This window comes from Rhineura floridana, chromosome 9 (assembly GCF_030035675.1).
Source record: "Rhineura floridana isolate rRhiFlo1 chromosome 9, rRhiFlo1.hap2, whole genome shotgun sequence".
Classification (NCBI taxonomy): Eukaryota; Metazoa; Chordata; class Lepidosauria; order Squamata; family Rhineuridae; genus Rhineura; species Rhineura floridana.
The window spans coordinates 30,863,789-30,877,665 of NC_084488.1; the positions used below are offsets into that span (position 1 = coordinate 30,863,789).

The 13,877-nt window shown below is 39.4% G+C and overlaps 1 protein-coding gene across 15 annotated transcripts in view; it reads right to left on the reverse strand.

Moving 5' to 3' along the window:
* The window catches only part of LNX1 (ligand of numb-protein X 1), a 197,879-nt gene that overhangs the window by 129,133 nt on the left and 54,869 nt on the right, over positions 1-13,877 (reverse strand). For all 15 annotated transcript variants that reach the window (XM_061583228.1, XM_061583239.1, XM_061583240.1 and 12 more), the window contains one exon: positions 4,890-5,036. The gene's annotated coding sequence lies outside the window, so the exon portion shown is untranslated. The remainder of the gene's footprint in view (positions 1-4,889; positions 5,037-13,877) is intronic.

Genomic DNA, 13,877 nt, shown 5'->3' on the forward strand with positions numbered 1-13,877 from the left:
ACCATTTGTTACAGTTCCCCTTCAGCCTTGGTCATTACCTTACCCTCCCTTCTGGTCTGTGAAACCCCAGCCAAGGATCAGGCCTTTGGTAAACCAAATTAAGTATTTATTACAGATAACAAAGCTAACAAGATTAACAAGATTTCTTCTTAAGGCACATAAGCATATGGTTTTACTCAATACTAATCCGAACTCCACCTCCCTCCTGGCAAACAACTCTCTAAACCCCACCAACCAACCCACTCAGTTCTCTTCTCCCCCCCCGATTCCACTCTCACTCTTCCTTTTATACATTCAGCCATTTTAAACACTCAGCCAATCATGTCGCATTCTACTGCCCATTCACTCCCCCTCCTCTTTCACTCCACTTACCATGTATCTTCTAAAACAACAACACTTACCATATATACATTAATATAGGAACATCACAGCTTCCCCCAAAGAATCCTGGGAAATGTAGTTTGTGAAGGGTGGTGACAGGAGACTTCTATTCCAGTGACAGAGCTCCAGTGGCTAGACTAGTTTAACAGTCAGCTGCTCTGATTGAAGTTCTGTGAGGGGAACAGGGCATCTCCTAGCAACTCTCAGCACCCTTCACTAACTACACTTCCCAGGATTCTTTGAGAGAAGCCATGACTGTCCAAAGTGAAATAAAGGCCTGGTGGGGATGTGGCCAGGCACAGCTTTGGTTTAAATTTGCGTAGGAGGCTACATGTGCCTGCTGTAGAATAAAAAGGTGGGGAAAACCCTGAAAAGCAATGATACTGTTCACAATGTTTTCCTTTTGGGAAGAAAGGGGCTTCCTACTAATTTGTAGGGCAGTACAATATCTCAGAGAGGAGGTCAGGTGTCCTGCTCCCCTGGTGCATTCACTATAGCTGCCCAATTTCCCTGCTTTTGATAGAAATATCTGTGGGCTATAGGTACGTTCTTAAACCACATGATTTTTTGCCTATTAGTGAAGATATATGTAATCAATCAATCTATTGCTTTTGAATTGGAACTTGCTGGAGAACCCCACAAAAACATGCATTGTGGAGTTGGAAAGAAACCCCTGTTGCGCATGAAGCGCCCTAAGTGGGCAAATCACACTCTTTTAGTATAACCAACTTCAAAGGGCTGTTGCAAAGATAAACTGGAAGAACTCCATGGATGCCATTATGAATTCTTTCAAAAAAGGTTGAGAATACAATCATGATAAGACAGAATGTGAATGGGTACTATTTGAACTGGTATAGAGCAGATGGTAATTTTGTAGTCAATATGCATTCTTCTCGAGTCCAATTTTGACCCCTAAATCTTTATATTCTTTAAAATACTAAAAATGATTGTATACCTGCTCTACATATAAAGTTGCACTTTAGTAGATTAGCTTCTTAATGAGAGAAAGTGTCAGTATGTTCTTTAAACAATATATTTATCCACTGGGAGAATTTCACTGGATGTATTTATAGTTATTGAGCTATGCTCAACCAGTTTTAACGCCAGTCAGTCTGGACATGATGGATAGTTTGAGAAGCTTTTGATTTTATTTCTTGCCTAGAAAAAAAGATACTTGAATGTTATATTCTGCACAATAATACATTTTCCAACCCAGTGTAGTGAATCTAATCTCTTATCCTGTCTGTGCATTTTTAGATTTCTCAGAAAAAATATTGTCCTGTTGGGAGGCAATGGACCTTTTGCAGAGTTCTCACACAGCATATTCATTTTCTTCTCTGATAGACACACAGTGTTTAGAGCTAGGAACATTTCTTTTCTCAGCTCAGTGCTATTTAACTACTAAAGGCCTACAGCAGTTAACACCAAACGTAACTCCAGAAAGTGCCAAAGACACTGGAAGAACAAACAAAAAGGCCTAAGAGTAAAATGAACTGGTACCAGGAACTATAAGTAAGAATTGTTTTATAGGTCAAGAGATTGCTACCTGACAGGTGTACTTTTTCCAGCTTGTTTGGATTTATATTGTTGGATTTAAAAAAAAAAAGTTCAGTTTTTAGGTGTAAATATAAAATATTGAATTATTTTCAAATACTACCTTACCTGTCTTACATTTTTGGTCAGAACTGATCCCAAAGGGGTATGGAACTAACACACGCACACACTTTACTATATCAGATGCCATGTTTCCTAGGGGGACTATGTGTCCTACTTTACAGAGGGCAGTGTTCGATTTCAAGAGCTGTCTTGTCCAAGATGTTTTAAAAACAAGGAAGAGTAGAGATTTTCATGTTGCCTATCAATGCTTAGCACATGGACGGAGGCCTAAGCTGGTGCCTCAGTCACCTGGCCACTGTCTTCCCCACTATGCTGAAATGCACTGCATTTCTGTTTAAATTAAAGTAATTATTTCTAAGTTGGCACTTATACATATGATTTGGCATATGCAAATTTTATGCAAACCTGTGTCCTGTTTTATTCTCTTCTTTGGTGATGCATTTCCTCTTTTTTCGCAGAGGGCCACCCTCATGTACTCCCCTATAATAAAGAGGTCCATTGCTCAGGATTGCTAAATTACTCCAGACACACCCACACCTGTTCCATTTTAAGTTGAAAGCAAGGTGTATAAAACCCCATATGAATTAATACACGGGATCCCAAATACCACTCCTATAAAATTGGATCTCGTATTATAAACATTAATCCTTAATATTGTTTTCAAACATTAAACTAGAGTACCTAGAAAACAATTATATGTATTTGACAAACTATGACATAATGGGGGTCTCTTTGACCCCTATATCAAATTTTTATAAGCACAGGAATATTATCAGATTTATCCAATCTACATTTCAGAAAAAGATAGACTTACTTTGGCACAAGACACCTCATGTACTAAAATATCTACAAATGCCTTATACAATCCAACAATAAATCCTAATTTTTCAGGTATATTTAATTTATTTATTTAATTTATTATTTATTTATAAATTTTATATCTCACCCTTTCTCCCAGTAGGAGCCCAGGGTGGCAAACAAAAGCAGTAAAAACACTCTAAAACATCATAAAAACAGACTTTAAAATATATTACAACGTCCTTAAAAACATATTAAAACAAATCATCTTAAAAAACATATTTTTTAAAACAAGCTTTAAAAACATATTAAAAAGCAATTCCAGATGCAGATGCAGATGCAGACTGGGATAAGGTCTCTACTTAAAAGGTTGGTTGAGAGAGGAAGGTCTTCGGTAGGCACTGAAAAGATAACGGAGATGGCGCCTGACTAATATTTAAGGGGCGGGAATTCCAAAGGGTAGGTGCCACTGCACTAAAGGTCCACTTTTTATGTTGTGTGGACCAGACCTCCTGATAAGATGGTATCTGCAGGAGGCCCTCACCTGCAGAGCGTAGTGATCCACTGGGTATATATTTTATTGCACAATTTGTGATCCACCAAACTGTACAGTTCACCAGGCATATGGTGTGTGGCATCATCTCCACACAGTCCCAAGCAAGCAATGAAAACAGGAAATAAATGTTGACCCTAGTAGGCCTTCATATATGGTTGGAGAGCTGTATGCAGGTTCCTGAGTCACATGTTGTACAGAGTCAAGAGCTGTTTTGATCAACATGGACACCTAACTTGTTACGATCAGTACACCACATAAAACTCTGTTACAAAGCACTCAAAACCAACAAGAAAATATTTATTTATTAAATTTATATCCTGCTGTTCCTCCCAAATAACCTCAGTCAGCTGCAAACCTAAAATCCTACAATGTAGACCTGACTAAACACAGTGGGATTCTCATCTGAAAACACACACATAACATCACACTGCAAGATTTTTACACAGATTATTCCTTAGCAAAAACAGTAGTAACACAGGAAAGAAGCAAAGCAAGAAGAACACCAGCAAACATACAAAAATGTAATTTTCCATCTTTGGAGATGGCAAATGTTGCCACCATTCACCGTATGCTCAGAAGCACATGCCACCAAATTCTTCCAAGCTACACAGGAAGTGGATTGGACTGAAAGACGAAGCCAAATGGTGTTTGCATTTTGACAAATTGTAGGGCAGTACAGTATCTCTGAGACGAGATCAGGTCTCCTGCTCCCCTAGTGCATTCACTATAGCTGCCCAATTTTCCTACTTGTTAAAGTTGGATAGAAGTATCTTTTGGCTATATGTACGTTCTTAAACCGCAAGGTTTAATTTTGAGACAGGTTCAGTCTTGTTCTCTTTACTGATCCAACATATTAGCAATAGCAAGAAAAAATAATGAAGACACAGCGGGGGATTTGCTGTGTGAGGTTTCAGTAATATTTTGATGAGATTTCATTGTATAAAACTATGTAGGACTTTAGCCAACTAAGGAAAAAATACAAAGCAATTACAACTGGTGTTCAGAAGGATGTTGCTTAATTAGCATTTAGAAAAATGAGGTATTTAAAATAATCCCTACAGAAACTATCCTCCGTGGATCTGTAATCCCAGATGGATTTAAATTGCAATCTTTAAACCACTTCTTAAGTAGTCTTGCTGAAATTTCTACAGAGTAATCAATGTGAAGACTGCCGTAGTATGAACCTCTGCATTTCTACTTGGAAGTAAGTCACAGAGAGTTCAATGAGACTTACTCTTCTGTCAGTGTGCATAAGACTGCAGTTTCAGTGAATTAAATCTTCCAGCATAATGTTATAAACAACTCAATGGAGATCTTTCCCACAATAAAAAGCACAGTGGAAGACTGAAGCATAAAGGTATGACAGAAATTCACTCCAATCGGACCACAATTTCCCTTCAAAAGCTGGCCCATTGTCCTGCTCTTTTAAAAACATAAACATCTGTTGACTACAGTTAGTTTCTCTGACAGTAAGATTTGCTTCTTAACAGTACCCTGAAGCCAGCTGAACGAGAGTGAAAGTCAGAACAAAACTCACCTTTCGTTATCAATGTGTGCAAGTAGCTCTTGAATTCATTTACAGGGTCATATGGTGCGTCCCAGCCAGAAAAAAAAGAAAAGAAATCAGCCTTCTTTAACAGATGTTCAGCCTGACAACAGGGCAATGGAGCTCCCAATCTGATACCTGCAGGAAGAAAACTTTTTAATTGGCTGGTCCACACAAGGAAATGCATGACATCACAAACGGCTGGAAAGGTAAACGTTGTAGACACCTGAGAGATTTAAAGTGACAGTCAGCCGCTCCCAACCTGTCATGCACCCAGAAACAAATAAATTGTATGCTTACAACATTCAGATAACAGTTCTGTCACGAGCAATAAGATTTCTTCCCTTTTAAGGTGCACGTTTATCTTCCATTCTTAAGCCTTTATCCTTCTGTAGTAAATGATTATGAAAATGTACTACAGAGCTTAAAAGGATCATATTAAAAGGCTAATAGAAAGAAGAGAGAAAACAAGCACTTCAAGTCCCTCATCAAAGGCGTGTGTGTCTAATTTACTTTAAAAAAAAAAAGTATCCTGGCTGTTCACAATTTTGATGTAGCATCTAGAATCAAATAATTTAAAAAACAAAAAACTAATACAAAATCTAAAAGCAGCAATAGTGATTTAAAACCTCCAACATATGCTGCTTTTAAAAAAGTTTATAGTCTATTTTATAGATGTTATTGAACCTACAGGGCAGAGGGATACATATTCATTTTAACGTGCCTTATTTACTCCTTATGCTTTTGTATTTTTTAAAAAAAGAAACCATCATAACAATAATCATAAGACAATGCAAAATAGCAAAAGGCTATTTTACTATGTGCAAAGTTTATTAAATCATAAGAGAATTTTAAAATAAATGCCAAATATTTAACAATAATCGCTGTGCCTTTGCTCTCATTGAGCAGAACAATGAAAGGGAGGAACAGGCTCATTATTGAGCAATTGGGTAGAATATTAGTTACTATTTTCCCTTCTGTGCTTGAAAGCAAAATGTCTATAAACTTAAGAAAGCTGAACATTCAAGGAAGGAGCCAGGTTAAAACCTATTGTGTAAATTTGTATAGATATTTGCCGAGATTGTCAACAGTCTGAGATGTGTGTGTGCCAGCAGGGCTGGTTCCAAAGGGCGGCCAGGTGGGGCACTGGCCCGAGGGGGCCCTCTGCTCCCCTTCTGCAATTCGCTCCTGAGGGAAACCTCAGCCGCCATCTTTGTTAAGGGCAGTGCTGTGTGTGCAACCGCAGAACAAGATAGGTTAAGCAAGGGAATGGCAGAGCCCCAAAGCTCCCACTGTGCGATCCACGGCAGCGATCCTGCCGCAAATCGTGGAAGGGGAGCACTGGGGCCTGGGGCAGGCTTGTGCTCAAGGGCCCCAGCATGTCTGGAGCCGGCCCTGTGTGTCAGTGTGTGCGTTTACCTAAGAAAGCTTGCTTTTACCCTGCATTTAGATCACTGAGACTTAAGACTTAGTAAAATAAGAAAAGCTACTTTATTTATAGAAATACATAGTAGATAGAAAGGCATACCTAGTTCTAACTAACTAACTAACTAAGTTGGTGGCACAACGTCCAGACGTGAGGTTTGCCCTCATGGCTCAGGAGAGAGAGAACAGTGTCTCCTCTCTCTCTGACAGTCAAAGAAGAAAAGAGGGGAAGGGCAGAAGGAGGAGGAGAAGATAAGCTTCCCCAAGCATAACAGTCTAATGACGGAAGGAAGTCAGTCAGAGCATCACAGGTAAAGGTAGCCAAGCCTAGCCATCTGGAGGACCCTAAATCTCCCTTTTGGAACATGAACAAAAGAACAAAACAGGAGTTGCTCTTGCCCCACTTCCAACAAAACCTAGAGGGGCTAGGCTCCTGTGAACTCCACTTCAGGCATGGATATGACTCTGAGCCATGGGTCTATTTTATATTTATAGAAAGGAGGGTTCTGGAAGTATCAACGCATGATGTTAAGAAGATGTCTTAGACCTAAAACACATACTTCATCATGTGGGGCTGCTTTTTCCTGGTTGTTCCTTTTCAGACTAGAGAGTTACGCAAGGCCAGAGTATGGCTGTTGGGTCTAACCCTGAGATATTTATAGCCAGGTCTGGTTAGGTGCCCCTTCTCCCTTCACCTGGTAGGTTGAAGCAGATCACAAAGAGCATCAATGCACAGATCAGTGATCTCTTTATTTGATTCTTGGATGATTCTGACACCCATGAATGTTTTGAACTCCTGCCAAAAACCAGACCTGGTGTGGTCCCTAATTTACCCTCCATGCTGTGCTGCTGGAATTTAGGAAACTAGTGAGAAAGTGCATTAATTATTGTAGAAGGGATAGGTGCAAGTGGTGTAATCTAACTGGGAATGGATAGGACTCTTGTCTAAGGGGTGGGACCACAATAACCTGGAGATGGACCTGCTGTGCAAACAATACAGAAGTGAAATACTTTATGGAAATAAGTTACTGTCTTCCTTGAGCAGTGAGAAATCCAGGGAAAGCACGATAAAGTTCAGTTTGATTTGGATGAGAAAATGAAGGGGAGGGGGAGAAAGTGCATACTAGAGATCTGTGGTGTTTTTGAAATATCTGTTTATTTACAATTCTATATCAGAGCATAATGGAAGCAAATAGATTCCTGCTACCAGGTGACACAACTGTTCATCCTGCATGAGACACCCAATTTGGGGATAAGGCTAAGTCAGGGATCATTGTTTGGTTTCTCTTGTGCACTAACAAGGTGGAGCAGAACAGGTCAGATTGGTGTGTGTACATTGGTCATGCTGATGGGGTGGATGGGAGTTGTAGTCTATTAACATCTGAACGGTACCACATTGGCTACACCTGTAGTAAAACACTAACTATGGTTTACTGCAACATGCAAAATGAACCTCATGTCCAAATTCAGACTGCCTTCATTTCTGCCACTCATGGCCAGAAAACTGATTTCAGATCTCATCTTGCAAGTAGATTGACCATTCAAGAAAAATCCTTAGAACATTGGCTCTTCCTACTAAGGAAATGTTAGCCAACCACCCCTGACTATTAGAAAGCAATCATGTTAAGCGAAGATGGCCACCTAGCAGCTGTAATGTTACTGCTGTTTGGAAAAGACAGATGCGAACATGCAATCTGAGTTAACATGAAGAAAAACAAATTGTTACCGAGAGGTGCCAACAGAGAATGTGCCAGAATCTGAGTGTCTAAGAAACAGAACAGCTTTTCAGCAGGTTTCACACAATTGTCACTTGGTATTGAAACAAAAGAAAACCCTTTTTGTTCTGAAATATTACTTGTTCTGGGAGAAAAACTGGTTCACCAACTATATGAATCACAAACAAGAAAATCATTGCAGCTACCTTGCTGATCATTGTTCTGCCTAAATGAGAAATGTAGTTTATTTCCAAAGCACAAGAAAACACTTTTCCTGAAGGGACAGCCATGTTGGTCTGTTGTACTAAAAACAACAAAGAGTCTTAGAGACTTAGGCTGGAATCCAATACACATTTACCAGGGAGTAAGTCCCATTGAACCCAGAAACTTACTTCTGACAAGACATGTATTGGATTGCAGCCTTACAAAGTTATCCTGGCATAAGCTTTCGTGGGCCACTTTATCAGATGCATGAAATACTTACCTTGGTGGGTTGGTATGTTCCCTGAATAAAGGAAAGAGAGGCTCTCTACCCTTTGGAATTCCCTCCCCTTAAGCATCAGACTGGTACCATCTCCGTTATCTTAGTACCCACTGAAGACCTTCCTCATCCACCAAGCCTTTTAAGTGGAGACCTTTATCCAAGTTTGCATCTGTACTGGAATTGTTTTTTATTAAGTCTTTATTGTTTTATCACTTGTTGTTTGTCTCCCTGGGTTCCTTTCGGGAGGAAGAGTGGGAATATAATAAATTAAACAAACAAATACAAAGTGAGGCCAAAAGGTCAAGCAATGCAAAAGACAACAGTAAGTGAGTCACTGTACAATGCAGCACAAATGAGTTCCGCACAATGTGAAACTCTGGACTCAACAAATCCTGGGAGTGGCTAGATTATTACAGAAAGTAATTGTACCTCTGCATGTGCTTATTTACACCACTGATCCTACTATGTCTTTTCATTATCAGTGCTGCTAGCTGGACACACCCATACTGACTGGCATTTGTATTAATTCTATTAGACTTTGTATAGTACTGAAAACATCAGCTGCTGTCTCTTTCATTGATTAGGCTTTTAGCCTTATTTTATTTTTGTTTTTTTAAAGAAAACTTCTTTCTGTACTCTCCAGGCATGTGTGTATGCACCCCCCACACAAACACCCCACCCACCTACCTACCTCTTTGAGTGTCCACTTCACACCTTTGACAAAGCTCTGGAATTCTTTACCTGAGGGGCTCTGCCAGATTACAACACTTCAGATTTTTTAAGAAAGATCTCAAAACCCACCTCTTTGAATTGGCTTTGTCTTGGAAGTGATCTTTAATTACTGAGCTTTCTTGCTGTTATTGGCATTGATCATACCTACTGTATGTTTTAGTTCTGGGCTAGATGTTTGTTTTATGTTTTGGTGGCTTATTTATATTTTTTTGTTTTAGATTACATTGTATTGTCCTTTAGTGTTTCTATGGAAGCTGCCTTGAGAGAGTTTTGCTCTTAAAGTGGCATATAAAAGACAGAATCTTCAGAAAACTTTGGTATTTATTACTCTACTGAACAATCCAATATCCTACTGGAAACTTAACCACTCACATTGGTAATCAACACTGTAACTGCAGCTGACATTTATTTAGTTATTACATTTATATCCCACCTTTCTTCCAAGGATCTCAAGGTGGTGCACATGGTTCTCCCCTCCCCATTTTATCATCACAACAGCCCTATGAGCTAAGTTAAGCTGAGAGTTGGCGACTAGCCCAAGATCACCCAGTGAGCTTCATGGCTTAGTAGGGATTTAAACTCTGGTCTCCCAAATCCTAGCCTAGCACTCTAACCATTATATCACACTGGCTGTTATATGAAATCATACATTTGTGAAATGTATTTTTTTAAAACTCAAAATATTCTTAAAGGTTTCAGTGTTTGTATATGCTCAAATATTTAATTATGCTAACACATGCAAATGATCTAGCTCTGGTACTGTAATCATGGTCCTACACAGTTACACATTGGTAAGGTTAGATTCCCATAGATGTTATTGTGCAAATTATTACACTATAGGTTTATTATATGTGAATTTGCCTCCCAGTTCATTGGCACTGGTCACATGCAGTAAACAAACACTTTTTTATTAGATAAGTCATAATAGCTATAATGACCACATAGTAGGGATAGCACCGTATGTTTCAATGAAGCCAGTGGGACTCTTACATGCACCAGGCATTGCAACTTGGAGCAGTCAACCACAATCTCCAAAACATGCATAGGACTCCAAGGCACCCAAGGGCTTCCCTATTCTTTTCTATGAACAGGGAAATGTTCCATGCATGCGAAAGTGAACCTGAAGCCATATTAACAATGCAAACGAAAAACAAGTTTAAATAGTCACTCTCTTTTCCCAGGGCAATTCTGGGAATTGTAGTTCAGGGGCAAACTGTTAGTAAACATAGGAAGGTACCTCATACCAGGTCAGACAATTGGTCTGTCTAACTTAATATTATCAGCACTGATTGGCGGCAGCTCTCCACAGTTTCAGACAGGAGGCTCTGCGGGAGATGCTTGGGATTGAACCAGCAACCTTCTGCATGAAAGCAGATGCTCTACCACTGAACTACAGCCCTTCTGCTCTGTGGCATAGTTATGAACTATAAGATTTAAAGTCCGTGTTTGTATTACAGCAGCCTATGCCCCCAGTTGAGCATAAGCTTGAAAAAGGCCTGCTCTTTCCACTCCAACACCCACATTGTGCAGACGGTGTGGATAAGGTCCATTATATAGTTTAGTCACTAGGTAGTACTTTCTAGGTAAAGCCAGAAGTTTCCTGTTCTTGTTGGGGAAAGAGACTGTAAACGTTCATATCTGGCTTCCTCACTGGTGTGTCCTCTAAGCCTTCCATGACACAGACTGTGCTGGTGCTGCTAATGTAATCATTCTCATCTGCCATGTATGTGCCATACAGACAAGCAAAAATAACTGCACAGACATGCATGGATTCCAAGGCTCTCTGGGTGGTTTACAGCAATTAAAACATTAAAAACAAATATACAAATTTTAAAACACAAAAAACAATTTAAAAACACAAGTTAAAAAAATTAAAATCAATTTAAAAAAACATGCTAAAATGCCTGGGAAAAGAAGTGAATCCCATTTTTAAAATTAAAACTGACTGACCTATCCCTAAAAGAGTATTTAAATAACACTTAACTGGAATAAACTGTTTTGCATCGAGTCACATTCAACAAACACTAATCCCGTGAACTCCAATAGGGGTTTAACTAAGAACATGTTTGAGTGTTGAACTGTAGTCAGAGAGCCTGTGGTATTTCTTATTTTCCATTGTCTCCCAAGAAGTCTGCCTATATAGCCACCCAGTTTGATTACTGAGAACTAAGTGTCTCATACTGTGTTATTAGACAAATTGCATTGCTACATTGGCTTCATTAAAGGCTGCTTGATGTTTCTGATGGGAAAAAAAGAGCTAAATCTGGGTGTTGTTTTTTTCATCCCCAAACTAGGAGACAGCCTGTTTGACTGAAAGGAGAGCAACATCTTGTGTACGTCTTAAAATGGGCAAGGACCCAGTCACTGAAATTACACCCTCCGATTTAGAAGTTTATTGTCTGCAGGGAAAAGTCAGTCGCTGTATTTCTGAGGGTCTTTAATTTTAACACATCCTTGTGTGGTTTGCCTCAGAATGGTTGACTCCCACAACAAATGATGGCATGTCCCATCTGATTTTGATGAGAGGTACTGCTGATGGAAATCCACATATTTTAAAACTGTAGAGCATACTTATAGTGAGGGATAGATGTATCCTATTGCACTGGGCTTGCACAATCGCTTGTTCTTCCAGCCACCAGTGCATTCAATGGTGCATGGACAGGAAAATGAAGGCTATTAGACTTAGCACAAAAAGTAGCTGAGAACTGAAGTAGCCCCTAAAGTGTTGAAATATAGATTATTTAATGATGAAATGACTCTACGAGCTGCCTGATTGTCACAGAAGTGTGGGCAGAAGGCCAGAAAGAAGGGTCTAGGAAAGGAAGATTAAAAGAAGCAAGAGCATAGGAAAGAAGGATGCAGGGTCTTATGAAAGTGGCAGAGTGATGGAACTGGGAGAGAGGTAAACTGGGAGTGATAAGGGACTAAAAAGAAAGATATGTATGGCCAGAAGCTGGCAAAAGTGAGGAGGACTGCATTCACATACTGTTTTCAAGCAAGAAGCCCAATCTTTGTCTGCATTTCTCTCATATTCCTGTAAGAAAATCTTATTTATTTTTCTCACATTTGTATCTTGCCTTTCTTTCATCAAGAAACCCAAGGTGGTATGGTACACATGTGGTGCCCAGGTGGTCTTCCATCCAAGCAATGACCAGATCCAAACTTGATTAGCTTTAGGAAGATAGTGGCCCCATGTGCCTTCAGATTATGCCCTGGGAACTGCTATCTGTACTGGGTTCCAACCCTTTTTCTACAAAAAAGGATCCTTTCTTTACTTTGAGGTCATCATAATATAGAACTCTCATGTGAATGTACGACACCTCATTAAAATGTATCATCTGAACCACAGCTTCTTCAGGTAGTAGGTTTCAACATGGGGTTTGACATTAAAGAATTATAGCTTGAGTCTATGCATGTTCTGAACTATAAATCCTGTTGAGGACGGGCCATAATGCATTGGTAGAACACATGATTTGAATTCAGAAAGTGCCAGGTTCAATTCCAGGCATCGCTAGGCGGGGCTGGGAGAGAAGCCTATCTGAAAGTCTGAAGAAGTAGGTTATCAGTGTGATCTAGCCTGTGGCAGTATCCTAGATATGTTCCTGTGGTCAGTGGGATTCACTCCAAGTAAATGCACATAAGCTTATATTGTTCTATAGTATGCTCATTAATGCTGTGGCTGAGGTGTAATTTTATGTAGTAAAACAGGGCTGGAATAACTACCATGCTGCTGAGCAGAGGTCCCAGTCAAATTGATGCCCCTGATTTCATATCATTACCCAGGATTTTCCAAAGTAAAAACATCCTTGTCCTAAATATGTTTCCAATTTCTGCAGCTTAAAATGCAGTGATTGCTCCATTATCGACTATCAATTATATTTTTCCCTCAGATATAAGCAAATTTAAATTTGGCCTTGCAGGAAAGTAGTCTAGAGACCTAGTGTAAGAATTTTGGCAGTCAGCCAGGCCCATGTCCAAGGCTATTGAGTCAATTAGTGTGCAGAACAGGACAAGGTCATGACTATGGACATGATTTTCAGACACCATGGTGCTGATCTTGGAAATGTGTTTTACCTCTGTAAGAAAAACCCAACATATTAAATCTGAACAGAACACTTGAAAAGAGAGAGATTTCTGGAGATTAGCTATAATAATATATGAATACCACTATAGGCTGTTAGTATGATAACACACACACACACATACACACAGCTGGAGTATGTAAAGTTTTGAAACTCCATGAGGAAGCTGAAGAAGAAGAAGAAAGCAACAACCCACAGAGATCAAATGAACATTTCACCAAAGAAAACAATTTATTTTGGGCTGAATTTTTAAATGCTTTGTTTTTAGCCCAAATAATATTTTTTTTGGGGGGAAACTGTGAACGCTTGCTAAAGTTTCTTCAGATTGCTCAACACCTCCCTAAGCTGTCTTTGTTAAGAATGGACTTTAAACATAATGTCACAATCCACAAGAGAAGACAAAGAATTCTATACTATGATCTTCCATGAGTGTTATTCTTCGGTGGACAAAATCAGAAGGGTGAATAGGCTCTGACATGTACTCATGACAGCACCATTTACCAGTCACAATATGTTCTTTCTGCAACACAAACAGAAATAA